The 26,396-nt window shown below is 35.6% G+C and overlaps 2 long non-coding RNA genes across 4 annotated transcripts; one reads left to right on the top strand and one right to left on the bottom strand.

Moving 5' to 3' along the window:
- Nucleotides 1-120: 120 nt before the first annotated feature.
- Nucleotides 121-24,724, top strand: LOC109457306 (uncharacterized). Of its 3 annotated transcripts, none has more exons than XR_002138991.2 (5): nt 121-637; nt 1,439-1,575; nt 2,885-2,962; nt 10,247-10,375; nt 20,862-24,724. It is a non-coding gene; the product is annotated as an uncharacterized LOC109457306 (long non-coding RNA). The 3 variants fall into 3 exon arrangements; XR_012495820.1 differs by lacking the exon at nt 20,862-24,724 and adding an exon at nt 14,125-14,733; XR_012495821.1 differs by lacking the exon at nt 121-637 and adding an exon at nt 1,127-1,336.
- LOC141571139 (uncharacterized) lies at nt 11,373-15,833 on the bottom strand. The gene is made up of 3 exons (XR_012495822.1): nt 14,747-15,833; nt 13,555-13,614; nt 11,373-13,028 (listed from the first exon to the last, which is right to left on the bottom strand). It is a non-coding gene; the product is annotated as an uncharacterized LOC141571139 (long non-coding RNA).
- Nucleotides 24,725-26,396: the final 1,672 nt, after the last annotated feature.

Genomic DNA, 26,396 nt, shown 5'->3' with positions numbered 1-26,396 from the left:
CGCTCCCTGGCCACACCCCCTTCTCTCGCCAGGGCCACAGGCGGCCGTCTTGTCTTCTCGCGGGAGTAGAGCCAACCGCGAGACCGGAAGCAAACTTTCCTCTCCAGATTCGGGCCCAGTCCTGGGTACTCGGGGGGGGTCCCAGTAAGAGGGGGAGCCTGGGGTCGCAGAGCCCGCTCCGCTCCGCTCCGCCCCGCGCGGCTCCCTGGGAAATTCTTAGACAGGTGACGTTAAGGCTCAAGGAAACAATGGGTCTAAGCGCAGACCTTAACAATTGCAATCATGAATGAGCCCGGCCTTTAGAGCTCTAGAGCTGCAGTTGCATAACTGTCACCAGGTTTATATTTATTGGAAGTACCCGGGGGTTTCGTGGTTAAAATAGAAACAAAATATCTACAGGGTCAAGCCAGCCATTTTCTTTCAAACTCTTAAATGTTTTAGATTTTAAAAAAATATATTAATAAAATGATCAGTTTGAAAGTGGGGTTACTAAGTAGAATGGCACGGTAGGAAATACATCTTTACCACTACATGCCCATTAAAATTGAAAAGAGGATACCAAATTCTGACCAAGATGTGGAGTAACGATCTCTCGTGTTGCTGATGGGAATGCAAAATAGTTACTATAACCACTTTGGTAAACAGTTTGTCTTTTACTGTACAGTTAGTCATACCCTCATATGATCCAGCAATTCCACTCCTAGGTATTTACCTAGAAATGAAAATATGTGTTTGTACATTAATTTTCATGGTTTTATTTTTAATTATCAAAAACGGGAAACAACCCAAATATTCAACTGGTAAATGGATAAAGAACTAGGAGTAATCTATACAATGTAATCAATAGTAATTACCAACAAACAGGGAAGAACTACTTAATGTGCAAAAACATGAATCTCAAAAAAAATTGTGCTGCGCAAAGGAAATCAGTATGAGCAAAAGAGTATGATTTCATTTATGTGAAACTAAGCAAGACAAATCTAAACTACAGTGATAGAAAATAGCAGTGACTGCTGGGTGGGGGTGAGGGTGGATGTTGGGAGGTTGTCAAGGAAGAATTAACTGGAATAGGGCTAGGTGATTTGAAGTGATGGAAATGTTCTGTATCTTGATTATGGTGGTGGTTATATGGGTGAATACATTTGTAAAAATTCAGTGAAATATAAGTGTGCATTTTAGTGTTTGCAAGTCAAACCTCAACAAGTTGATTTAAAAAAATTTAAAAAATACATCTTTATGTCTCTCACAGAATAATATGTTTCCTAAGGGCAGGAGCTTTGCCTATTTTGATTAAACCTGTATCCCCAGCATTATGGCCGTGGTTGGCATATCCATAGTAGGTACTCACTAAATACACTGATGATGACAATGTAGAAAAGAATTGCAGTAAAACAGAAATTTATATTGTTTTTCCAAAATCATTTAATAATCTTTACAGAGGCCAAAAGGAATCTAGAAAAGGATGAACTGACTGCATCTAAGTTATTCAGTATTATGTGCATTGTGACAAACACCAAGACAGCAAAAGAAGAAGGAAGAGGAGGGGGAGGAAAGAAAAAAAATCACCAGAACAAGGCAAGTGAAACAAGATTTTCTTAATTTCTTTACTAAAACTGTAATTTATTTGAAATTGAAATTTATTTTCACAAGGTCCAATTACCCCTCTGCGTAAAAACCATTTTTCCTGAGAAAGAGAAATGATGACATCCCATACGCTTCATAGTGTTGAAAAATTATGGGCGTTTTAGACATTAGTTAGACTCCATGGCAAATCAGTGAATGCAAAGGAACTAATTGACAAATATTTGGCCTACCTAAACAAGCCTATATAGATACATAGTTGATGGCACTTTTGGAAAACTGGAAATTAATTCCTACAAGTCTAAATCTTGTCTCATAAAATTTTAAATATTCCATGCTTAAACACTAGTGATGAGAGGAAATTTAGCTTGATATAGTCATATTGTACTCACACCAGGAACCAGTATAACATGAATTTGATAAAAGCAAAGCTGCCAAAGTGAATTTTACATTTGACTGTATTCAGTTTTACCACTACATAAAAGAAATTAAGAATGTCCTAACAGCTGTGGACAGTTCAAAAATACTTTCAGAAAAGGAAATAGAAAGAATAAAAATATCCTACTGTATCATATGACAGAAAGAACCATGAGGTTATTTTTTACTAAGTATAGGTAATACCAGTTTAGTTAGTTCTATTGTATTTACACTCTCTTTTTTAAAAATTTACATTTATATATGTTAGGAATACACAATAATCCAATAAAGTTATAAAAATGTCAAATTTCTGTATTAGGGAATTATGTATAATTATCCTCTGTGTACTGTTTATAATGTATCAACATTATATAGATTTTTCTTGCACATATTTTTTATTTGTTGTCTCTACTATCATAGTTATTGCCATTGTTAACTAGTTCAATTGTTTTGTTTAAATAACTGCATTTAAATAACAGAAAATTAAATATAGAATATATAATTTCAAATAAACATCTATTTTCATAATTTTATGTTAAAATAATAACACATATGTGTACATTTATTACATATCTTTTTTTCCCCTTTGTATGGCTGTGTTCTGGATTGACTGTTTAAAAAGATAGTCACCCTCCTTCACTGAGTGAATGTACAATAATTTAACAAGTCCTTTGTTGATGGACATTTAGGTGGTTTTCAGGGTTTTACCATTATAAATATTGCTATCATGAATAGATGTGTGTACGTGACTTTTCATAGTTTTGCCTGTGATCTTTTGGCTAAATTCCTTTAAAAAGAATTTGGGATCAAAGTATATATGTATATGTAATTTTGCTATTGCCAACTTCCCCTGTATAACTTTGTTCCTTTTTCATATTTCTGCCAGCAACATCTGAGAGTGTGCACTTTCCCATAGCCTCATCAATACAGGATGTGGTTGAAGTTTTGGATTTTTGCCAAACTGGTAGGTGATAAAAGTGGTATCGTAGTGTAGTTTTAATTTGCATTCTCTTTTAATGAGTGAGATAGAAAATCTTTTTTTAAGGATAATTTGCATCTTTTAAGGATGATTTGTCTGCTCTTATTTCTAGCCCATTTTTCTATGGGATTATTGCTTGTTTTCTGTTTTACTTCTAAGAAGCTCTCTGTATATTAACTCTTTGTGATTTAAGTTGCACTATTTTAAGCGAGTGTATCATTTGTCTTTTTAGTTTGGGTTTTTTTTTTTTTTTCCCATTTGCTATGCGAAAGTATTTATTAGTCAAATTTATCAACAAAGATGTCATTTGGAACCATGGGCATTATTGAGGGAAGTGGACTCAAAATTGATTCCTGAGGAACCCCAACATTTAGAGATCAGGTAGAGAAAGAAGATCCAGTGGACTTAGTGAAGGACTCTGAGAATAAAGAGTGAAACAGCAGAAAAACCAGGAGAGTAGTTCACTGAATTTGAGAGATGTTAACTCCCAATTATCCCTTTAATAACCACATATACACATAACATAACTTATAACATTGTTTTCTTTGTAAAAAATCTATTCAAAATTCCTTTTAATGAATGATTTTCAAGCAGTTTGCTGGTACTTATCAAGTGAGTTTTATTTTTAATAAAAAAAGATTACATATATAGATTTCTTACATTCCATTAATGAGTTGTCTAATACATAGATATTGAAACTCTTAAACTTCTATCAAAAGGGAAGTGAGCATAGCAGACATTATCAACCAATTGCAGATAAAATATGAAAATAATGAATTGGAAAAAGAAAGTGAAAGAATAAAGAAATACTGAAAAACAACTTATAAATAAGATAAATTTTAGATCCTAATTGAAATACACTGTCAATGACTTAAAACTATTGAGCAAATTTGAACATACAATATCTATATTATAAACTATAATATCAAATTTAAATATTTGATATTAAGAAATTAATGTCTTTGGTAGTATAATGGTATTGTAGTAATCTTTTAACAATCTTTATTTTTTAAAAGAGATCCATACTAAAATACTTATAAGTGAAAAGATATGATGCCTGGTATATGCTTCAAAATCATCCAGTGGGGAGTTAGACGTAAATGTATTCCATTCATACTAATAAAGATTTGTGGATAATTGTGGAAGATGGTGATAGATATGAGTTCATTATACTATTTTCTCTACTTTTGTATACGTTTAATTTTTTCATAATAAAAGTTTTCTTTAAGAAAGAAATGAGCCAGTGAGAATGAGGGGCTTTAGCTCCCTGAAGGAAAAAATGATTTCTACTCTGCTGTATTACCATAGTCCCAGCAATATGAGTAACTTGAAACATTGAAACAAGTATGTTGCTACAAAATAAAACATGTTGGTATGAAAACTGCAAAGTCAATTGGGAAATTTAAAATTGTCTTCCCTTAAATGTTACACTAAACAGCTACTGTTCAGTGACCTAAATTCTTTTTTAATATCTATTAAACTTTTACTACAATAACCTTTGGGTATATTTGTTATAAAACCAATATAAAAAATTATCCATGCATGTAAGCCGAAATATAAAAATCACCCATAATTCTTTTGCATTTTTCCATGAATATACTCATACCTAAAAGCTTTTAGTTTGTTTTGTTTATTAAAAGTGGGTCTTCACTGTAGGTACATATGCTGTTATATTCTATTTTAACTTCAAAATGCATTGTGAATATATTTCATACTAATAAAAATTACTGTAGAACACTGAGGCACACAAGTGTTTTTCCGCTCAGGATTTTTTTTAAATGTCATGTTTGTAGTTATTTCTCCTGTGTGATTTATAATCTCAATTTCTTCCCCTTATCAGGCTTGTAAAATGTTCATCGAACTCATACAATTTTTTGCATTTGTATTTTTCCCTGAAAACCAACTTTTTATTTTTTGTTCTTTTTGTATATTTTCTAATTAATTAATTTTTTATTTTATCCTTATCACTGTCTTCTGAGACTCTTTTGGTAGTCCTTTCCTAATTTCGTAAGATGAGTAGTTGGTTCCTTTAATTTTCATTGTTTGTATTTAATGAGGACATATGAGATGATAAAGTTTCCTCCTATAGGTTTTGTTTATAACATATTCCCATTTCCATTGATTTATTGATTTCATCTCTTTTAAATTCCTCCTTGATCTAAGGTTTTTTCAGAGTGTTTAAAATTTAGAGGGGTCACCAATTTAGGAATTTTTATCTTTATGTATTTTTAACTTTATTGGCTAATAATCAGACAGGATCTTAAAGCACTGAAATTTCCTGATGACATACTAAAATCTGAATCTATTTTCTTAATTTTCATCATTTTTCTGGATATTAAGTGGACATTTTAAATGTGAAAATACACATCATTCAGTTCTGTGGAATTTCCTTAAATTGTATTTTATTGTATCCTACCTTTTTTCCTTTGTCTTCAACTTCTAAAAATAAACTATTCAGATGTCAGATTTCTTGAACTGGTCCCTTAATTTTTAAAAAAATGTCTTGTGTATTTTCAAAAGATTATTTGAAAAAATTAAAATTTGTTTTTACTTTGTTTTCCTGGAAGAGTTTTTTCAGCTTTATCTCCTAAACTGTCTATCAAGTTTTCATTTTAGCTACTATATTTTTTAATTTCCAAGAGATCTTTTTGTTCTATGAATATTTCTTACCACAAGAGAATACTGTTTGTTTTCCACATATCTTCTCATATTTCTGATAACATTAATGATAATTTTCTCTTCTCCCTGCATACTTTATTTCCTCTAGGTATTTTTTCTAGTTATTTCAAACTCTGTTTTTCACATTAGAGACTTCTTTGGTACAGTGATTCTTGGCTAGAAGTTCACACTGAAGCATGGGGTATCAAAGAGTAGATCTGAGGCTCTGTGTTCCCCGTAAGGGCTTCGCAAATGTTGCCTTCGCTAATAGGAGGTCTACCTGGACCATTCAGTTGGTGAATCTCTAACATCATTGTCTTTGGGTCTTGTATCTGGGGGCTGGTCCAATTTCTCAGAGAAGGTGATTTTGATACAGGGCCTTCATGTATCATCCAACTGGGCACTGCACAACTCCAGGTGTGTCATTCACACAACGTGTGTGTGTGAAAGCTTCCCCCAGAGCTGTGCAACTTAGCAGCTTTTCTCCAAAAATCTGCTAGCTGAACAGCCATTTGGAGTAAAGGGGGTGGTAAAGGGAAAATCTCAACATCCACTATAACATTTTCACTTAAGCTCCATTTTTCATTAGGTATTCCCCTCCCTCATCTGTTCCAGTATCCCTTCCCTACCCCATGCTAGCCTCTCCTTGCCAGAGAGTCTCTCTTTTTACTCTTTCCAATCTTCTACAGGGTTTGAAGAGAGGCAGCCACAGCCATATGGAACTGAGAAGATGTCAGGTCTTGGTTCTTAAACACACTCTCCTGTTTTCAGCCTCATCCTAACCTCCACCTCCAGAGGTCGCTGGTTCCATCAATTCCTGGATCTTCTGGGTGTTTCTGTGGTACAAAAATGGGCAGTTCTTTGGCTTTCCCCACCACTGGCCTTTGATCCAATTTTCTTGGGTCTGCCAAGTCAGTGTCCCCATCCATCTGCTTCATATCTTCAATGATACTGTTTTTTCTTTCATCCATTCCTTTTGTCCTTGTGAGTATGTGCCTTTCACATTCATTTTGTGGAGTTTAATAATACCTTTGTTCAGTCCTCCATGTTTAACAGAAAATCTATCTAAGGGATCTTGAGCAAGTCCCTGAACGTGTTAAATCCCAGTGTCCTCATTCATAAAACAATGACTTTACACCAGTTACAAGGTTGTGAGAATCAGAGAATTTAGTTAATTGTAAAATTACTAATGTAGTTCTTTTTCTCAATTTTTTGATGCATCAATTATTCAGTACCACTTGACTACATTGTCTAGAAGGCCATTTATCCAGTACTGAAAATGAAGTTCCAGTACTTTACTTTTGTCTCACTCAGATTCACAGCTGCTTATCCTATTTTTTTAAACATCTGTGAGGAAAAGGATCTTTATTTTATATTCCCATCTCTTCAAAAATCCATTTCAGTGACTTGAGTTTATAAAACTATAAAGGCATTTATGCTTCAACTTCTGTACTTTACAAGTATCCAGTATAGATGTGAAAAAGTCATTTCAGTTGCCTAAGAAGCAGCCTTTTAGATGCTTGAAGATTTATATTAAGTCGTATGAGTGTCAACCCTGAGATAAAATGTAAAACCACTTCTATTCTAAACTATATTGAACTGAAAATATAGATGCTTGCATGAGATATATTCTTATAAATGTCTCTCTTTATCCTTTAGACATGACTTTTTAAAAGCTATAATTGATCATGTTTACTTTTTAGAAAAAAATTTCAAATGCTACTTAAGTCTGCGCATCTGAAGTCCTTGGAGAACTCTGTGAAAGTTTAAAAAAAAAAAAGAGCTTGGGCAACTCAAGCAAATGTAGAAAAACATGAAGAGTCTAGTTATTTATAGAATGGTGTGTTTCCACCATTCTGTGCCAGTTATTCTTAAAATATGCTTGAGTACAAACAAACAAGATTGACATTCATTGGTATTATTAAGTGGGAATATATAACATGAAATTAATACTCAGAATAGGAATCATTCAAAACTGGAATGCAATAGCTAAAGAGGAATCCAAAATGAAACCTATTCTAACAATCTTTCTTACAAAATAATTACTAAAATAATTTGAAAATAATCCAGGTAAATATACTGATAAGTGTGTGGAGAAAAAAAATAACACCATCTGTTACAAACTATGATTAGTAACTTTTCCATTATTGCTCTAACCTTCTCCTTAGGGACATTCAAGATCTAGGTTTGCTACAGATATCCCAATATGTAAAACTGAGTGTTAATGTTATAATGTCAGCACATGAGTATTGAAATATTTGGAGTTATACTAAAGAATTTGAAGAAGCATAACTTCTAGGCTTTATAAGAATCTAAGCTATGAGACATCCTTCTACACACACATAAATCACAAAGAAACAGTCAACTGAGATGCCTGCAAAGTATTTGCAGCACTGCTCTTTCATTGTTTGCTCACCCTTTCTGGAAATTAAAGTAGAAAGTAGATATGGGCAGAATATGAAATGCCTATTTCTTAGGATTTTTGTATAGAACTTTCATTTCTGCAACCCTTTATTTTTTTTCCAGCAAATGGCAGACTGCATTCATGTTGTGGAATCTTTCTCTACAACATAGACCTCTAAAAATTATGATTCCTTAATCTTCACATGGTCCTGCCCTCTACTCCATATGAGAAAAATATAAAGAAGAAATATTACTTCTTTTATTGTCTAGTCCATCACTGCTTTCCAAACTCTACTTATTTTTCAGTTCTGAAACTTTTAAATGATTACTTAATATAACTCAACAAATATTTATTAAGACCTTTTTTTTTGGTACCAGGTAATCCTTTATGGCAGTATCTCAGTATACAAGACAAACAAAACAAGATCCCTGCTCTCACGGGAATTACAATTTAGGAATATAAATTATTCTGGTGTTTAATTATAAAAATAAATCTAAGCAAATTGGAGGTAATTCACAAGAAAGAAAAGCAGAAAAAGTAATTCTGCCCAAACACAATTATTGTTAGCATTTTGGTCTCTTTGTTTCCAGTTATTTTTTTCTCTCCTCAGTCAGAATTTTTTTGCTATTGCTTTTCTTTGTTGGATGTATATGTTGATACTATTTAACATATTGGATCCTACATTTTTCCATTTATAAACATGTGCCCATGTTAACTGCATAATCTTCATGACCATCATTTTGAGAGTTCATAATATTCAAATGTTCACTGTTTCTTGAGATTGGTATTTGGATATGATCCCAAATCAAGTTCACATATCCCATCCTTAGGAATAACTAGTCTCCACTGGGGTTTGTAAACAATGCTCCTTATATCTCCACACCCTCTTTTAACTTCAGATTCCTGACCAGACATCACTAAGTCTGTAATGGCTTTACACAGAAAGGAGACGTGTGTTAATGCTGCTGCCCAATGCTCCATGCAACACACTTTCCCATAGAAATAACATGATGAATGATGTTTCAATTCCCAGGCCAGTCCAGATCATACAGGACTTTTTTGGTCTCTGATGTACTTAGTGTACTGTTAGCACTGCATATTATGTGATTCCATGTACATGAACTATCCAGAAAAGGCAGATCTAGAAAGACAGAAAGTAGATTAGTGGTTGCACAAGACTAGGGGAGATAAAGGCTTGGGCAGGGGGAGGGTAGGTGATCTCTAAGAGGTATAAGGTTTCTTTTTGAGGTAATGAAATGTTCTAGAATTGACTGTGGTGATGGTTACTCTGAATACACTAAAAGGCATTGAATTGTACACTTTAAATGGGTGAATTGTGTGATATATGAGTTATAGCTCAATAAAACTGTTTTTAAAAAAGAATTTGGGGTAATTGGGGATAGGAATGCAGAGTGGCTGCAAATGGTCATGAGGGACACTTTTAGCATGGTGAAAATATTCTATAATCAGATTAGGCTGATAGTTTCATAACTCTAAGTTACTAAAAACTTATTGAAGTATATCCTTAAAATGAGTAAAATTTATGGTGTATAAATTACACATTAAGGTAACTTTTTTTTTTTAAAGTAAACTCTCAGAGGACTTGAGATTCCAGCTCAGAGAGGCAAAAAATATTCTTGGTCTGAACTCAAATTCCTGGAACAGTCACACTCCCTGAACCAGAAGTCATGCTCCCTGAATGCTCCCGTTATTTATGAAGGCACGTTATTTTGTGGCCAGCCTGGGACCACTGGAGAGATTTGTGGCCACCCACAAGGCCCAGAGACATTGCTACAGGCCATAGTATTTCAAAAATTCTAGCTAACTCGGCATATGTTGCTTTTCAACTGGTTAGGTGGCAAAGAATGGGCAACTTGTGAAGATGAACATTTATCCCCCACCTCAGTCTCCAGAGCACAGAACTCTATTGGGCTTCTCCAAAGATTATAATCATCCATGGTGTCTTACACTGGGTTGTTCTTGGGACAGTAGTTATCTGAGGCCACTGGATTGGTTCCTTGTGGATGAAATGGACTAATACCCCAGAGAATTTCGTAGGTCAAATAAATTTGGAGGGGAGGGGGTGTTGTTCCTGCACATAACTGTAGGGGAAATCAGAGTTCGTAGTTTTTAGATAGTCAGAAAACAGAGAAGTAGATTTGTACTTACCCAGTGCCTCTGCTCCCTCCCCATTTCTCCCCATGCAGGCCAGAACCTATCCACATGGCTAGCTGCCAATGTAGGAAGAACTGTACCATGACCCAGAGACAGACACGTCTGATGTTGGACAGTGGTGGGAGAGCTTCATCTGATTACCTGGTTCCTCTGCCAGTCAGGTACACCAGGGTTCTTATAATACCATTGAGCATGTAAAAACAGTACCTAATTCTGGTCAAACTTGCAACACTGGTCATTATAACTTAGCTACCTACTGTGGTATTCACAACAACTAATTCCAGAGGGGTCCCACCAAACCCTCCAAGTAGCACCTAGAAGCAATGCTGTATATACCAGCCTTGGTCTTAGACTAAGAGCTACCATCCACTGGGAACCAAGCTAACATGGTCCAGTATATGGTACCTTATCCAAGATTAGTACCATACCTGGCAAGAGAAAACAAAAAACTATGAATGAAGAAATTAAATCGAAGGGTTACATTCTAGGACAGACCATCAGTTTATTAATCTGTGTGGATTGAAGCTCTCAGGCTGGGCTAGCGGCAAGTCTTTAATGTACTAGGATCCCCAGGGGAAAATCAGGGAAATGTAGTTTTTGGGGGTCGTCTGCAAAGGATAAGATGTAGAGATGCATGGTCATCAGAATTACATGAAGCTGGGCTTAAGTTCTTGCTCTGCCACTTACTAGCTAAATAGCTAAGTAGTAAAGTTACTTTTCCTGGCTAAACCTCAAGTTCATCATCTGTGAAACCATCTTTTTTTTTAGGTTTAATATGAAATGAAATCATTTTTTCTTTACTTCTAAAGTCACAAGAATAAGTGTGATACTCCTCCCTGCCCCACATCCAAGAAAGGCTACAGAATAAGAGGGAAAAGACAGAAAGATACAATGTTACAAAAAGATGGCAAGCACTTATGTGAAGAGGGATTTCATATTTGCTTGTGATTAAGAACCAAGAATAAGGATTTCTTATTTACTGATAAGAACCAAGCATAATGAAAATATAGGTTATCAAGATAGGGAAGGCAATTTCTGTTTAAATAAGATGTGACATTGACATGACAAATTCTCAAGGAAGAAAAAGTCTGAAAAAAAACAGCAGCAATTGAATAATTGTTTTATGAATGTAGTATTTCAATGAGTATTTTGCACATGTCTATTTTCTTAAGAAATTTTATTTAAGTTGAGGTTTAGGTTACTAACTTGCCAATAACCCATTATTTCTGAGAATTGTCATATTTTACATTATCTATTACATGCCTCTCAGGAGGCATCCGGAGTTTAGTGCAAAGTAAAAACAGTGCTTTTTCAGGTCACAGAGAAACATACTATTTTACTGTATTGATAAGTAGGTCAAGAGTAGAGATGACTATAAATCTACTACCTGAGATCTAATTCTGGCTTCACCATTTACTGGCTATATGAACTTTGCAAGTCACAACATCTCCAAGCTTCAGTTTTACTGTCTCGGAAGTGGTCATAATACTACCCATATTTTAGGTATGGTTTAGGTTTGGATTAAGAATTAAATGAGGTATCATCAAGATGTTTATCAATTTTAATATACAAAATGGCATGGCCTGCAGTCATGAAGAAGGATCAGTTAGTAGACATTTCTTGCTCTTCTGAACCCAGTTTGTCATGTAGATTTATACAGTACAACCAAATAAATATCGGGACTCCTAACTGTAATTTAGATAATATTTAGTTTCGAGCAAATTTGGGATGTTCTGGACTCAGAGGTTCAACCTTGACTGCACATGGGAATCACCCATGGGCTTTAAATATTGATGTCCAAGCCTCCCCTTCAGAAATTCTGTTTTATTTGGTCTGCAATATGGTTAGGGCAATGCAATTTCTAGAAACCCTCCAGGTGATTCTAATGTGTAGCCAAACTTGAGAACCACTGCTCTAGAGAAAACTGGCAAAAACATAAATTGGGGGGACCAAACCATTGATCTCTACTGTTAAAGTTTAGCTGATCTAGTGTCAGCCAAGCCTAAAGTAAGGATTCAGTTGAATGAGCACTAATATGCTGAAGACAAGACTCAGGTTTTGTTCCAAGCCCAGTCCATCCTCAGGAATCACTGGGCTCAAAGTACCTTCCTCTTACTGGTCCCCTCACCAGGTGCCCTCTGAGAAGGCTTCTATGGCAAAGCTGGGCTGTGTTTGGAATCAACTGTGCTTTTATCAGTCAGGATTCTCCAGAGAAACAGAACAAATAGGATGTGTGTGTGTGTGTGTGTGTGTGTTTATTTTAAGGCATTGGTAGCTCATGTGATTATGGAAACTGACAAGTCCCAAGATCTATAGTTGACAAGCTGGCGACCCAGCAGACGCAATGGTGTAGTTCCAGTAGGCTCAAGACTCACAAAGAGCCAATGTTTCAGTTAGAGTCTGATGGCAGAAAAACAACAACAACAACAACAACTGATGTTTCATATTTGAAGGCAGTCAGGCAGGAGTTCCCCCTCTACTCATGGGGGTTGGGCATGGGGGTAATAAGCCTTTTCATTCTATTCAGGCTTTCAACTGATTGGATGAGGACCACCCACACTAAGAAGGGCAATCTGCTTTACTGAGTCTACTGATTCAAATGCTAATATCATCCAGAAACACCCTCACAGACACACCCAGAATAATGTTTGACCAAATGTCTGGGCACTCTGTGGCCAACCTGACACATAATCAACCATCATGGTGTTTGATTGTAAGCCCCATCTGCTGCTTCTTCAGAAATCACAAAAGGGCATGCAGGAACAGGTGTAAGGAGACTCTGGGACAGTTGTCCAGTTGTCTGCAGCATAGTTCCTTGCCAATTGAGAGAAAGGAATGAGAAATTCACAGATTGCCATGTTATCGATTTCCATAGCTTTATGTTTCTAAATCATTTAACAGTAATGCCTTCAAGAGGTTCTATAACCAATTCTCTGTTTCCTCTCCAAGCATTTGGGACATTGGCAGGGGCAGGGGGCGGGGAAAGCAAGTTATAGACAGGACATGAATGGAGTTCTCTCCCTCTGGTCTACATGAAGTTCACTCAAAGTTTTTATTTCAATATTACTGAGTTACCATAGTCTTAAATATTCTATTTTACTAAAAACATGAGGACTACTTAAGAATCTTCAGCAATGTTCCACCCCATTTCTAGATAATTATTTTTCCTACTTTGCTTAGGTCTTTAAGGTTTTGTATTAGTTTTTTTCCTTCCTTGCATCACCCACTTGTTATATTGGAACTTCTTTGACTCCAATTGCTAAAATCTAATTTTTAAATAGAAGCTTCTCTGTGAACTCTCATTTTCCTCAAACTCCTACCATCTGGAAATGAAACCCACCTTTTTAGCAGCTCAGTTCTTTTCAAAGTAAGCCGAAGTCAGCGGAAGTCCGATAACTTTCTGAAATAGGAACCAGAAATAGGTTTATTGAGGAGTGTGGGGAAGAGAGCTATCAGGACCCCCCCACACACACACACATACACACATACATACACAAATTATGTTGCATAACAATGCACAAACCCAGAAGAAAAGCAATTGCCCTAAATACCCATAAATTCAAGCATTTCTCCTCTAGGAGTCTCCCTTGAGTTCCCCAACCCAAGCTCCTGCCTTTATTATCTATTGCTGTGTGTAGTCAGTGGTTCTCAAAGTGTGCTCCCTAAACAAGCAGCCTCAGTCTCACCTGGGAACTTGTTAGAAACTCAAGTTCTCAGGCCCCACGTCAGATGCACTCAACTGAAAAGTCTGGGGGTGGAGCTCATCAATCTGTGTTTCTCACAAGCCATCCAGGTGAGGCTGATACCCATCTTTGTGAAAGGTTATGCTGATAAAGCATACCCTGCTTCCTGGGAGTTTTACTGACACATGTCTGTGCAAACTAATCTTCCCTCTCTTCCAACTCATTAGGTGGGAAAAAGAGTTTCATATCAGTATCTGTGGGCTCTCTCAGTGTCTCACGAATGTCAGTTGAGTCCAACCTGGGTTTCTGAACAGCACACAAGTGAAAAGAAGGAAGGGATGAAGAAGCACAGGGCAGAAGAAGACTGAGCAAGTCATCAAAACTGTAATATGAACTAACACTTCTTTTACTGTGGTAAGGAACCATTACCATGGATTTTAGTAGATCAAGTTGCGAACTTTGGTTTTGAATTTTTGCACATTTGTCTACTAGACTGAGAGCCATTGAAACAGAGCTTTTCAAATCTAACTCTGTCAGTTACCTGGGAGCTTGGTAACACGAAGATCCTGTCTCTTCTCCTCAGATCCTGATTCAGTAGGTCTAGGGGTGAGGCCTGTGATTTTGCATTTCTAACAAGCTCCCAGGTAATGCCTCACTACTAGTCTTTAGACCACACCTTAGCACTGCAGTAGAGGGCAGAATCTATGCCTTAAAAATTCTTATAACATGAGGATGGTAATAATACCCACTGGATAGCATGAAAGAGAATATTAAATAAAGTCATATATGGAAAGCACAGAATATAGAGAATTTACTTTCAATAATGCCTGGCACATAGTAGATACCTACCTCTTGGCCCTTGAAGGTGGTTGCATAGGAAAGGGGAAGTGAGCAGTCACAGCCAGTGGTGGGATTCTAAAGAGTCAAGCAAAGATGGGTAAGAGTCACCCACCTGAGGCTGTGGGTGCTCTCACCGATGGCCATAACCTGTAGTTGATGAGGGAACAAAAGCACTGTTTTAGAGAGGGATTTAAAAGGTTTCCCAAACCAAGTGGTAGGGAGCACATCTTGAAAATCCCACAGCAAAACTTAGCAGGCAAAAGGAAACAAAAATACTGCAATTGAAAGAAAGCAAAATATGTATTCTGGGCAACTCCCAGAAACACCACTGACTGCAGCCTACGCTTATGCCCCAACTGCAACATAGAATGGAGTTAGATTGCCTGCTTGTAAAGGGCATTCACAAGATGAACTGAATAAGTGCATGATTGAGAGGTGGAAGCTGGTGGAAATTATTTTTAATCACGAGGCTCATGACCCCTTCATCTTCAAAGCCAGCGGCATAGCCTCTTCTCTGACTCTGCTTCCCTCACTTGGCCTTCTTTTCACATAGTCAAATCTCCCTGTGTTTCCCTCTTATAATGACACTTGTGATTGCATTTAGGGAACCCTGGATAATCCAGGATAGTCTTTTGCATCCTCAAAATTCTTTTTGCTGTATAAGGTAACATTCACCGCTTCCTTTCCAAGCATTAGGACCTGAATATTTTGGGAGCCATTATTTGGGTTACCACACACCACTTACCTTCACTTGCTCAACTTGTATTCTACTCTCATCTGATTCTTTTCACTATTGACATTTGTGTTTAAAAGGAGTTTCATTTTGTCAATTTTAAGAGTTAAAGGATCAAGCCTACTCCAGCAATGGTGACCTTATTCCATAGCAATTTCCTTGTACTCACCCACAAATTGAATCCTCGAGAAGCGCACTCAGTTCCTGACACCTTTCTCAGATAGCCCATTTCAATGTCCAGTGAGTATTTGTTGGTGCTTGGGTTTTTTTCTGTTCTCAGAGCCATCAGAAGCCTGGTTGCCTTCCATATGCTTCCTACTACACAGATGCACATACTACATGGTTCTTTTATGTGTCAGTAGATTGTTCCCATCCACCCATATTTTGGATATCTTTTCACCTAGTTTTGTCATAGATATTTTTGTTTTGCTATCCTAGCTGCTATTTTTAGGGAAACATTTGAAGAGATTAAAAATTACACTGTCATCGTAGACTCCCTCAATTCTCAATTCAGCATGTTGTGTTTTTTTTTTTTAATGAAAATGTGGTCTATAGTACTGAAAGGGGCACTATTAATAATTATTATAGGACCATGGTGAAAATTAGGACTGTCTGAGACAAATTGATAAGATAGTCAGCTTGTGTGATTAACTAATACAGAACCAACCAGAAATCATCTGATGGTAGGAAAACTCTTGAGCCTATTGACAAGTGATATGAATCCAGTATCGGACCCTTCTGAAAGCACAATGAAATTAGAGATTTACTCTGAGAAACACGAAGAGTGTGAAATAGCTGTTTTGTGATATAAAACAAAAAATATTGCTCTTCTTTCAATGGATTGTTTTTCTAGAAAATGCAAATTACCAAATTTCAGAAATAACAATCAGAATATACCAATAACCAATATACCCATACCAGTTTTTAAAAAGGCAGTGATAGTGTAAAAAAAAAAAAGAGAAATAAAAGTCACACCCCTCCCTGATATAAAAGATAAAAGTACCAGGCACAGATTTTTATATCAAATAAACAGTTTGGTTTTATTTATTTTTATTTAAAATCTTTATATTTATTGGTTATAATTTATACTTTGCCCTTTAATTTTCTTAAATGAGGAATATTCCACCTTGAGTTAAATATACAAATCTTAAGCTCGATGCATTTAGACAAAAGCATATACACATCTAACCTCACATGCAACCCACACCCATGTCAAGCTATGGACGGAACATTTCCATCATAGGTTCTAAATTCTAGATGCACAGTAGGTTACACTTGCCTCCGCTAGAACTTCATATAAAAGAAATCACATAGTAAGTACTTTTTTGTGTTTGGCTTCTTTCACTCAGCATGGTTCCGATTCATCCACGTTAGTATATGTACCAGTAGTTTACTATTTTCTTATTGCTGAGTAGTATTGACTATACTACAATCTCTTTATCCTTTCTCCTGTTGGTGAAATTTGGGTTGTTTCCAGTTTGGGTCTATTATGAATAAGGCTGCTACAAACAGTAATGGATGTGTTTGTTAGTGGACATACATTTTCATTTCTCTTTAGTAAATACCTAAAAATGGCATTCGTGTGTTTATGAAAATGTAATCTGGTAATAGTTTGGTGTATTTTTGAAAATCCAGTCTTTTCATTTATATATCTCTATCTATATCTCTATCTCTATCTATCTATCTATCTATCTATCTATCTATCTATCTATCTATCTATCTATCTATAGCTATATATAGACAGATATAGATATATATATTACAAGAACTAGCATTTTTTTTTTTAATTGGGGAATATTGGGGAGCAGTGTGTTTCTCCAGGGCCCATCAGCTCCAAGTCGTTGTCCTTCAATCTAGTTGTGGAGGGCGCAGCTCAGCTCCAAGTCCAGTCGCTATTTTCAATCTTAGTTGTAGGGAGCGCAGCCCACTGTCCTGTGCGGGAATTGAACCGGCAACTTTGTTGTTAAGAGCTCTCTCTTTAACCAACTGAGCCATGTGGCGGTCCCCATTTTTATCTTTTAATTAGCTTTTACATTCAATGTAATTATTAATGTGGTTGGGTTTAAGTCTACCATTGCTATTTATTTTCTATTTGTCACATGTGTTTTTTGTCCCTCTGTTTGGTTTTTATATCTCCTTTTGGGTTAATCAAGTTTGTTTTTGTTTTTTAATGTTGTGCTGCCGCAGCCTATTGATGGTGATGCTCTCAGCTAGGAATGTCTGAGGCACTTGCTTCATAGGGATCCCCACAGACATTCCCCCTTCATCACCAATATTATGTTTGGGCTGGCCCTTTTGGTTATATTATGACTGAAGGATGTACTGCAGCAAGAAACCAACAGGGAATTTTGAAGGACAAGATTTATTACTCACAGATCCTAGAGAGTACATGGCATGCACAAGGGACACATAACAGAGGCAGAGGGAGAGGGAGGGAACATGGATCTGGGGCTCTACTTTTATTAGGGTCCCAGGGAGGGGTGTCTAGGATTTCGAGGGTTTACTCTTTGTTGGTAAATTTAAGCATAAGAGCTGAAATCAGGAAGGGAGGAGCGGTGTCACTCAAGTGGTCAGCTATCTAGGGTACGCAGGGCTTTCTAAAAAGGGAACTTCATGGGTGAGGCAGCCTAGTTTCTTATCGAGTTGCTTTACTAGTAACTGTCATACAGCTGGTAATATGTTTATTCAAGATAAATGTATTTGAAATGAATGCCTTGGCAACCGAAAGCTTAAAGTCAGGCACTAACACTACATTTAAGTATTCCATTTTATCATCTCCATTTCCTTTATAGATATAACTCTCTGAGTTATTTCTATAATTGTTACTCTAGAGATTATAATATGCATCTTTATTTTATATATACCTTCAAATAATATGAAATTACTTCACAAAAACTATAAGACTCTTAGAATAACATAATTCCACCCCTTGTCATCTCCTTGCCATGTATTATAAACCCCACAATATGTTGATACATTGTTATTATTTTTACTTTAAAAAGCAATAATCTTTTCTAGATATTAAAAATTGTACATTAAAATACATAATTAAAAGGTTTAAAAATGTTTATATATGTATTTACCTTTTCTGATATTCCTCATTCTTTCCTGCAGATTTGAGTTTCCATTTGGTATAATTTCCCTTCAAACCTAAAGAACTTCCTCTAGTATTTCTTATAGTACTGGCTGGGGATAAATTCTTTAAGTTTTTGTTTGTAAAGATATCTGTTTTACTTTAATTTATGAAAAATATTTTCACTGAATATAAAATTTCAGGTTCACCAATATTTTTTTTTCTTTCAGCATCTTAAAGATATTGTTGTGCTATCATTTTGCTCCATTCTTTCTGGTGAGAAGTCAGCCAAAATTCTTGTCATTTAAGATGGATCTGTGAATTTTTTTCCTTCATCAAGTTTGGAAAATTCTTGGCCATTATCCCTTCAAGTGTTTCTTCTGCCCCATTCTTTCTCTTTTCTTCTTGGATTCCAGTTACAGGTATATTTGATGATTTGATGTCCCACAGGCCTCAGGGGCTTTGTTCAGTTTTTTTACTCATTTTTCCCATTACATATCAGGTTAGATAATGTGTATTGAAGTTAACTGATCTTTCCTGTACTCTGTCAAGTCTACTATTAAGCCCAATTAATGAAAACTTGCAGTTTTTTACTCCTAATATTTCTTTTTTTTGCATTTTTTCTATAGTTTCCATTTTTGAGATGAATTTCCCTACCTGCATGTTCTCCATCTTGTTTCTGCCCAATCATTTAATATATATACTATTGTTATTTTAAAGTCCTTATCTGCTAATTCTAACATTGTGTCCATCTGTAAGTCTGCTTGTATTAACTGTCACATTTTCCTGCTTCTTTATGTGTCTTATAATTACAGAAGTCTGAGCAAACTAATACACTGCCTATCTATTTCTCAATTGACTCAGATCTCTGGAGGGGGAAAAGAATGCTATTTAATAAATATCCTAAAATTTCCCAGTTATGTGGCAACTAGTAGTGGTCAATAAGTGTTTCTAGAATGAGAACTTTAACATTTTGTTAATAAGAGAAATCTAAAAATACAAACTGCTTATCTGATATTTTTTCTGATATTTGCTCAACAGTATAATACCCTTGAGGAGTTTAGATTGGCATTAAAATTATCTGTAGCTACTTCTGTGATTGACTGTGATGGCTGTGGGGGAGCAGTTTATGCCACATCGATAAGGGAAAATATAGGTCACTAATCATTGCATGGGAAGATAGATGGCTATACTTAACAGAGATCTAAACTCTGAAGACCTTCACATTTCCACACACATGGTAGACTAACCTGGGGTTAAAACCACATCTTGGAAATTATACTTCCTTGGTTTGAATCCTATCTCCAGAACTGAGTGACCTGGGCATATTACTTAATGTTTTGGTGCCTTCTTTTTTCTTTTTTTTGGAAAAATGACATAATGTTAGAGTTTGGGTGAGGATTTCATGAGATAAAACACATAACACTTATGACATCAAGTAGCACATGATAAGTAATGTGTCAGCTGTTGGATTTTGAGGGGTTCAGTAAATAGCACCTCTCTTTCTGAGCACCTCTGGATTCTGAGTGATTTCAGAAATAAAACTGTTGAGTCAAAAGATAAAATATCAAAACAACACCTGTGCTATCAATAAAGAGAGGTTGAAGAATTTAGCTTGTGTGAGAGTCACAGGGTCCTGAACTCCTTACTCCAGTGATTCTCAGAATGTGGGCCTTGGATCGGTATCACAGGGCCTCACCTGGGAACTTATTAGAAATGCAAATTCTTTTAAAAAATGCAAATTCTTGGACTCCACTCCATATCTTCTGAATCGGAACCTAGGGGTGGGATCTAACAATCTGATTTCACAAGCCCTGCAAGTTTGAGAGATTTCTCCATCCCAGTCTAGATCTTGGGTAAACCCATTCCAGGGAAAGATTGTCAGATCAGAAGCTCTTATACATGGTTCAGATGGAAAAGATAGAGAAGGGGAAGAAGCAACATTTAACTAGATCATGACCAAGAAGGTTCCAAAATTGATCAAAGACATTAAGAAAAAATAACTTTTGAAAGGTTGGATGGGTAGGTGTAGCTGATGGGGACAAAACTTTAGGACCAAGGAGAAGGAGCAGATTTTCAGGTTGGGCATGTTTTGAAACTGGAAAGAATTAACTCCACTCCTAGTTGAAAATGGCCTATCCAGCCTGGGTCTTCTTGCAGCTGGTGGGGGTACGAAAGAGACCATGGAGTGCTCTGTTCTTGCCTGTGTCTCAAGGCTGGACCTCAAGGTAGATAGTGTTGAGTCTGACACTTATTAGCTATGAGTCCTTGCACAAGTTATTGTTGAATGAAGAAATGCTTGTTGTTTCATTCCCTAGCCCTCTGCCTCCTACACTCCCTTCGACAAACAAGCTTGCAATGAAGAGGCAGTTTGGTTTGGCTTCCGGCAGTACCAATCCCATGGTACTAAAGATGGAACCAAAGAATGTGCTAGATGAGATGGAATCAGAGGGTTGCAACTGAATGAGCAGGTGTGAAGTAGACAGATGGGCAAAGGTTTGTAGAAATTCTGAATTCCATGTGAAGCAGTTGCATAAAAAGTTACTACGTGGGCATATTTGAAACTTTGAATGCCAATGCAGAGAGTTCTCCTGGAGATTGGAGGATGGTGGAGAATAAAATTGTGGCCTACAGAAATACAATGATGGACAAACCAATGTTATGTGCTCTCTAATATGCATCAAGAAGAATATAACATCATTTATCTGGTATTCTTGCTAAAAATGCCTAACTTGAATTTAATAACAAGAAAACATTAGACAAGCCCAAAATGAGGCATATTCTATAAAAAAAAATTAATAACTGGCCTGTACTCCTCAGAGATATCAAAATCATGAAGCACAAGGAAAGACTGAGGAATTGTTCCAGATTAAAGCAGACATAGCAACTAAATGTGATCGTATAGTGGATCTGGGGGTAGGGATGGGGGGTATGATTACTACAAAGGACATATTTAGGACAATAGTCAAAAATTGAATATGGACTTTGATCAAATAATATTATTGCATCAATGATAATTTTTCCGATTTTGATTATTTTATTGTAATTATATAAGAGAATGTCCTGAACTACCTAGGAATAAAGAAGCATGATACCTGCAATTCATTCTCAAATGATTCAGAGAAAAAAAGTGTGTGTGTGTATTAGAGAGAAAATTATAAAACAAATGGGTCAAAGTGTAAGCAATTGATGAATCTAGGTAAATGATTACAGGTGTTCTTTGTAATATTCTTAGAACATTTCTACAATTTTAAAATTATATCAACATTAAAAGTTACCAAAAAAATGAATATACTACTCCCCACACCACTCTTCCCAAAAATAAGTTTAGAATGAAGTCACAAATTAAATTTAAGTCTGAAGATTTCAAAAAGGAGTAAAACCTTGGTTATTTTACAGTAAAACAAAAGAAAAACAAAACAAAAATAAATGAAAACAGGAAAGAGCTAATTAAATCTACAGATAATTTAGAACCATTGAAACTATACTAGAACTTAATTTTTAAAAACTGTGTTGTGGAGGTTGAACAGGTCAGTGCAAGCCTAACTCAAAAAACATCTGTCCTCTTTCCTTTAGGAAAAAGGAGGACTTCACACTATACCCTTTTGTCTGGGCTTCCTGCTTAACCATTTGTAGAAGTTGGGTAAAAAATAAGATACAAAAAAAAAAAAAAAAATCTACAAAACTATCTAAACAACATACCAGGAAACTGAAATGGCAAGAAAAAGACATACATAACAAAAGATAGAATGACAGAAGAGATGTAAAAAATGAAACATGATAAAAGACAGGCGTAACTTCAATTTTAAATCAACACCTTAAAACGTTGCTAGGATACTGTAATAGGAGCATCTCTGTAGGGCCGCATAATCTTCAATAGTGTTGCAAATTTACAAGAGCCAGTTGTATATCAATAGGTTTTAAAATTCAGTTTAATTGAAACCATGTTTCTTTCTATCTACTTTTAAATAATGGTGTAAGAATAAATATAACAAATTAAGGTCCTGGAAAGTATCCCCCACTGATAAGGAAGGACTACTGTTTATATAAAATATTTAACTGGTATCCTAAAGACTTTTAAAGAGGATTATTTGTTATTTTATATGTTTGTTATTTCGTTATTTTATATTTGATCCTAACTCCCACATATAAAACAATTCTGCTATACCGAATTTTTTAAAAGTACCATTACAAAAAGAAAACTGAAGCTTGGCAGCTTTCTGTAAGCTAACTTTGATAAAATTTTTAAACGTTTGCATGTAAAAGATATTATTAGCTTTATAGTCTTTATAATGTAATTTTAGATTTACTGAAAATAAAATCTTTTAGCTGTCTTTAAAGTTAAATACTACTTAATTACTCAAAGAATACTGTACTTGTTTCAGCTGTATCATCCTTATCCCCCAAGCTGTGAGAACATTTTCTTCTGCTATTTAGAGAAGTTTCAGCCAAGAGTCACTGTTTTCATTTTTTAAAAATTTGTATTAAATTTATTGGGGTGACATTGGTTAGTAAAATTATATAGGATTCAAGTGTACATTTCTATAATACATCATCTCTATATTGCATTCTGTGTTCACCACCACCCAGAGTCAGTTCTTTTCATTACCATGCATTTGACCCCCTTTACCCTCTTTTACTTTTTTCATTTTTGTCTCTTCAAATGCTTTGCGGTTAACTGTTGGATTTTATGATGTATTTAAGTTTTGAGATACTGTTCCCATTCTATCGCTAATCTATTTTAAATCAACATTTTCAATTCAAGGAGCAATCACCAAGTACTTTTCTATGAGTCGCTATGGTTAGGAAAAAAGAGAAGAAAAAAATACATCTCAGCCTTTACAGCAAATAACTGCAAGGATGGAATACACAGAACACTCATAAACGAGAATTAAGTTTCTATAGCATCTTATTATTATAATGAAATAATGTTGAACAAAATGATGTTATTTAAGGACCTGCTGTATTTCACTCTCTTCATAGTCAGTTCTTTTTGTTTGCTTGTTTGTTTGTTACTTTAAAGACATTAACTTCCTAACCAGCCCACTCCAATGGGTAGTACATGTGCTCAGGGTCTGGAGTGAGCATCAGATCCCACCTCCCTCACTCATCTGTGAGGACTGTGACGAGATTCTTAACCTTTCTGCACTTTAGTTGCCTTTTGGAATAATAACAGCATTCCCTAATTACTTCATGGAGGTAATGTACCATTGAATCTTTCCCCTAGAATTGTGAGATTTAAATGAGATTGTATCGTGGTGGTAAATTCCATGCGGCAAGGGGTCTTGTCTTTTACTTGCTAGTGAGTGTATACTTCACCCCTGGTCTACTTAGTAGAGAGATTGGTAAACTTTTTCTGTAAAGAGCCAAATGAAAAACATCTTAAGCTTTGTGAGCTATGTAGTCCCTGTTGCAACAATTCAACTCTGTTGCTGTAGCATAAAAACTGACTTAGATTATATGTAAGTGAGTGGGTATGGCAAAGTTCCTATTGAACGTTATTTATGGATGATGAAATGTAAATTTCATATATAATTTTCATGTACCGTGAACTATTACTCTTCCTTTTAACCCCCCCCCCCCAACCATTTCAAAATATCAGACTATTCTTGGTCAGGATCCAAAGCTCACTCCAGACTCCATGCACATATACTCCCACACATCAAAAGTAGCCAGAAAGTTGAGCTCTTTAAATTGCCAAAAAAGAGAAATAAATGAGCAGATTATGAAGCAACTGAAAAAGTAATAAGAATAGTATTTTTAAGATCCTAAATCTAGACAGTGGGCTGGATTTAGCCTATAGGCAGGCCATAGTTTGCTGTTCCCTCGTCTAAGTGTTCACTAAATTCAAAAGGTATTTAGTAGTATAGTAATAGCATTAGTGTTATCATCTATTTGCTTTATGTCTGTAGCAGCTAGAAAGTGAATGTTTATAGGATCATGAATTTTGGATTTATAATTTCAGTTATTTATTTACAATGACCTTAAAAACACCAAAGCAATACCTTCCTATCCACAGACCCTAAATTTTACAACGACAGACCTTTGCATCCTTAACTTTCTAAAGGTTGACAACATTGAAAATATCATGTTGCCTTTTCTTTAGTTTCTTTCCTAATTATGAGTTTTAGAAATAAGATATGAAATAAATTTTGTGAGTTCATTTTATATGCATATATATATATATATATATATATATATATATATATATATATATATTTCCTTCATGAAAATGTTTCAACCAGCTTTGTTTTAGAAGAGGTTCTCTGGAGATTCTAGTTCAAAACCTCAGAGAGAAAACAGCTGCCGTTATGTGAAAATATGACGTAAGTCTTTCTGACAGCATGCTTAGCTTGTTTTCCCTAGGCTCTCTTCACAGTGGGAACACTGTTGGAGAGAGCCACTGTATGTTACCTTATCGCTATCACCCTGCACCGAAATGTTGAAAACCCATGGGTGTGGTTTTACAGAACCACCAGTATGATCCTAAAGTCAGAGGCAGTTTTTCTGCAATTCATCTGAAGACAAAGAAGCAGAAGCATTTTAATTCATTGCCACGCTCTGGTTCAAAGCCTTACATTTGATGAAGCATCCTAGAAAATATAAATCCTATACAAAGTAGAACTGTTTTCAATTAATAAAAAATGCCGGGAGTTTGTTGAAATGGCTTCTTAAAAATCCACTTGATTCCTAGCTTCTGGAGTCAGGTATTGGGTCTTGTCTTTTGTTGTATCCCCCACAGCACCTAGCAACCACATTCCAAATTATATGTACTGCATTGTGGAAGTGAATAACAAATTCATATTCATTTAATTTAGTTATTGGAGTGGAACCAAGAAAGAATATAGGGGCCTAATCCAAATAACAGTTGGAAAGAGCATTCGTTAATCTATGGCACTTCCTTCATTTTTCAGGAGGTTCACGCTGATACACTGCCATGCATATCCCTATGTGATGACTTGAATGCAAAAAGTACAAACTGCCTAAGTCTTTGTAATTTTCAAGGGAGGAGAATGTGTGTCTTTTAGATTCATGTCCCATGTGAGACTGGATCCATAAAGAGACTTAATGGTACATTTTCCACCAATCTCTTATAATGCAATCATGAAACAAAGAAGACTTCTGTAAACTTCGAAGTTCTAGGTAAATTTAAGGTGTAACAAAATTATTCTTATTATCAAACAAAATGATTTATTTAAAATTACTTAGTGATTTAAAATTAACAATAAAATGGAAGGAAAAATATTAAATTAAAAAATAATTGGTTACCTATAGAGTGGAGACAGATAAATTAGATTTCCTCAAATATATTTTGTTCATATATTTGCTTTGGGAACCATGTAAATGTTTTATATAATCATAATATAAAATTAAATGTAAAATTAAAATATAAACAGATGAACTTAAAAAGAGGCACAATTGATGGCATAACTTCAGATAGAAGCATTATTCCAAATGTCTTTAAGTTGATTACAATAAGTTGATTACATATACCTACAGGTATATGCCCTAAGAACAAAAAGAATTATAAGAATAATTCTAAAGTGTTTTCAGTAATCTTATTGTTGAAGGTTATGGTAGACATGGAGAAGTGCCACTCACGTCACTCCTCAGGGAAGGGATTGTGGTCAATGGACAGCCTGTGGCTATCAGCTCCGTTAGGGTTGACCTCAAATACTGAGCCACCTTGCCTGATGCATGCCTTTCCTGGTGCAGTCCACATCTGGTGACAGAGTAGGACAGGAATGTAAGGGTCTGGCCAGTTTGGCCCAACATGTGGCATCCGCGATGGGCATTATTCATTATGGTAATCCCTGCTGGGTTGGCCAAAGTTTTGAAGGGCTTGATGCCAT

Source organism: Rhinolophus sinicus, linkage group LG04 (genome assembly GCF_036562045.2).
Source record: "Rhinolophus sinicus isolate RSC01 linkage group LG04, ASM3656204v1, whole genome shotgun sequence".
Taxonomy (NCBI): Eukaryota; Metazoa; Chordata; class Mammalia; order Chiroptera; family Rhinolophidae; genus Rhinolophus; species Rhinolophus sinicus.
The sequence above is the reverse complement of the archived record's forward strand: the minus strand, read 5'-3'. Positions and strand labels throughout refer to the sequence as shown.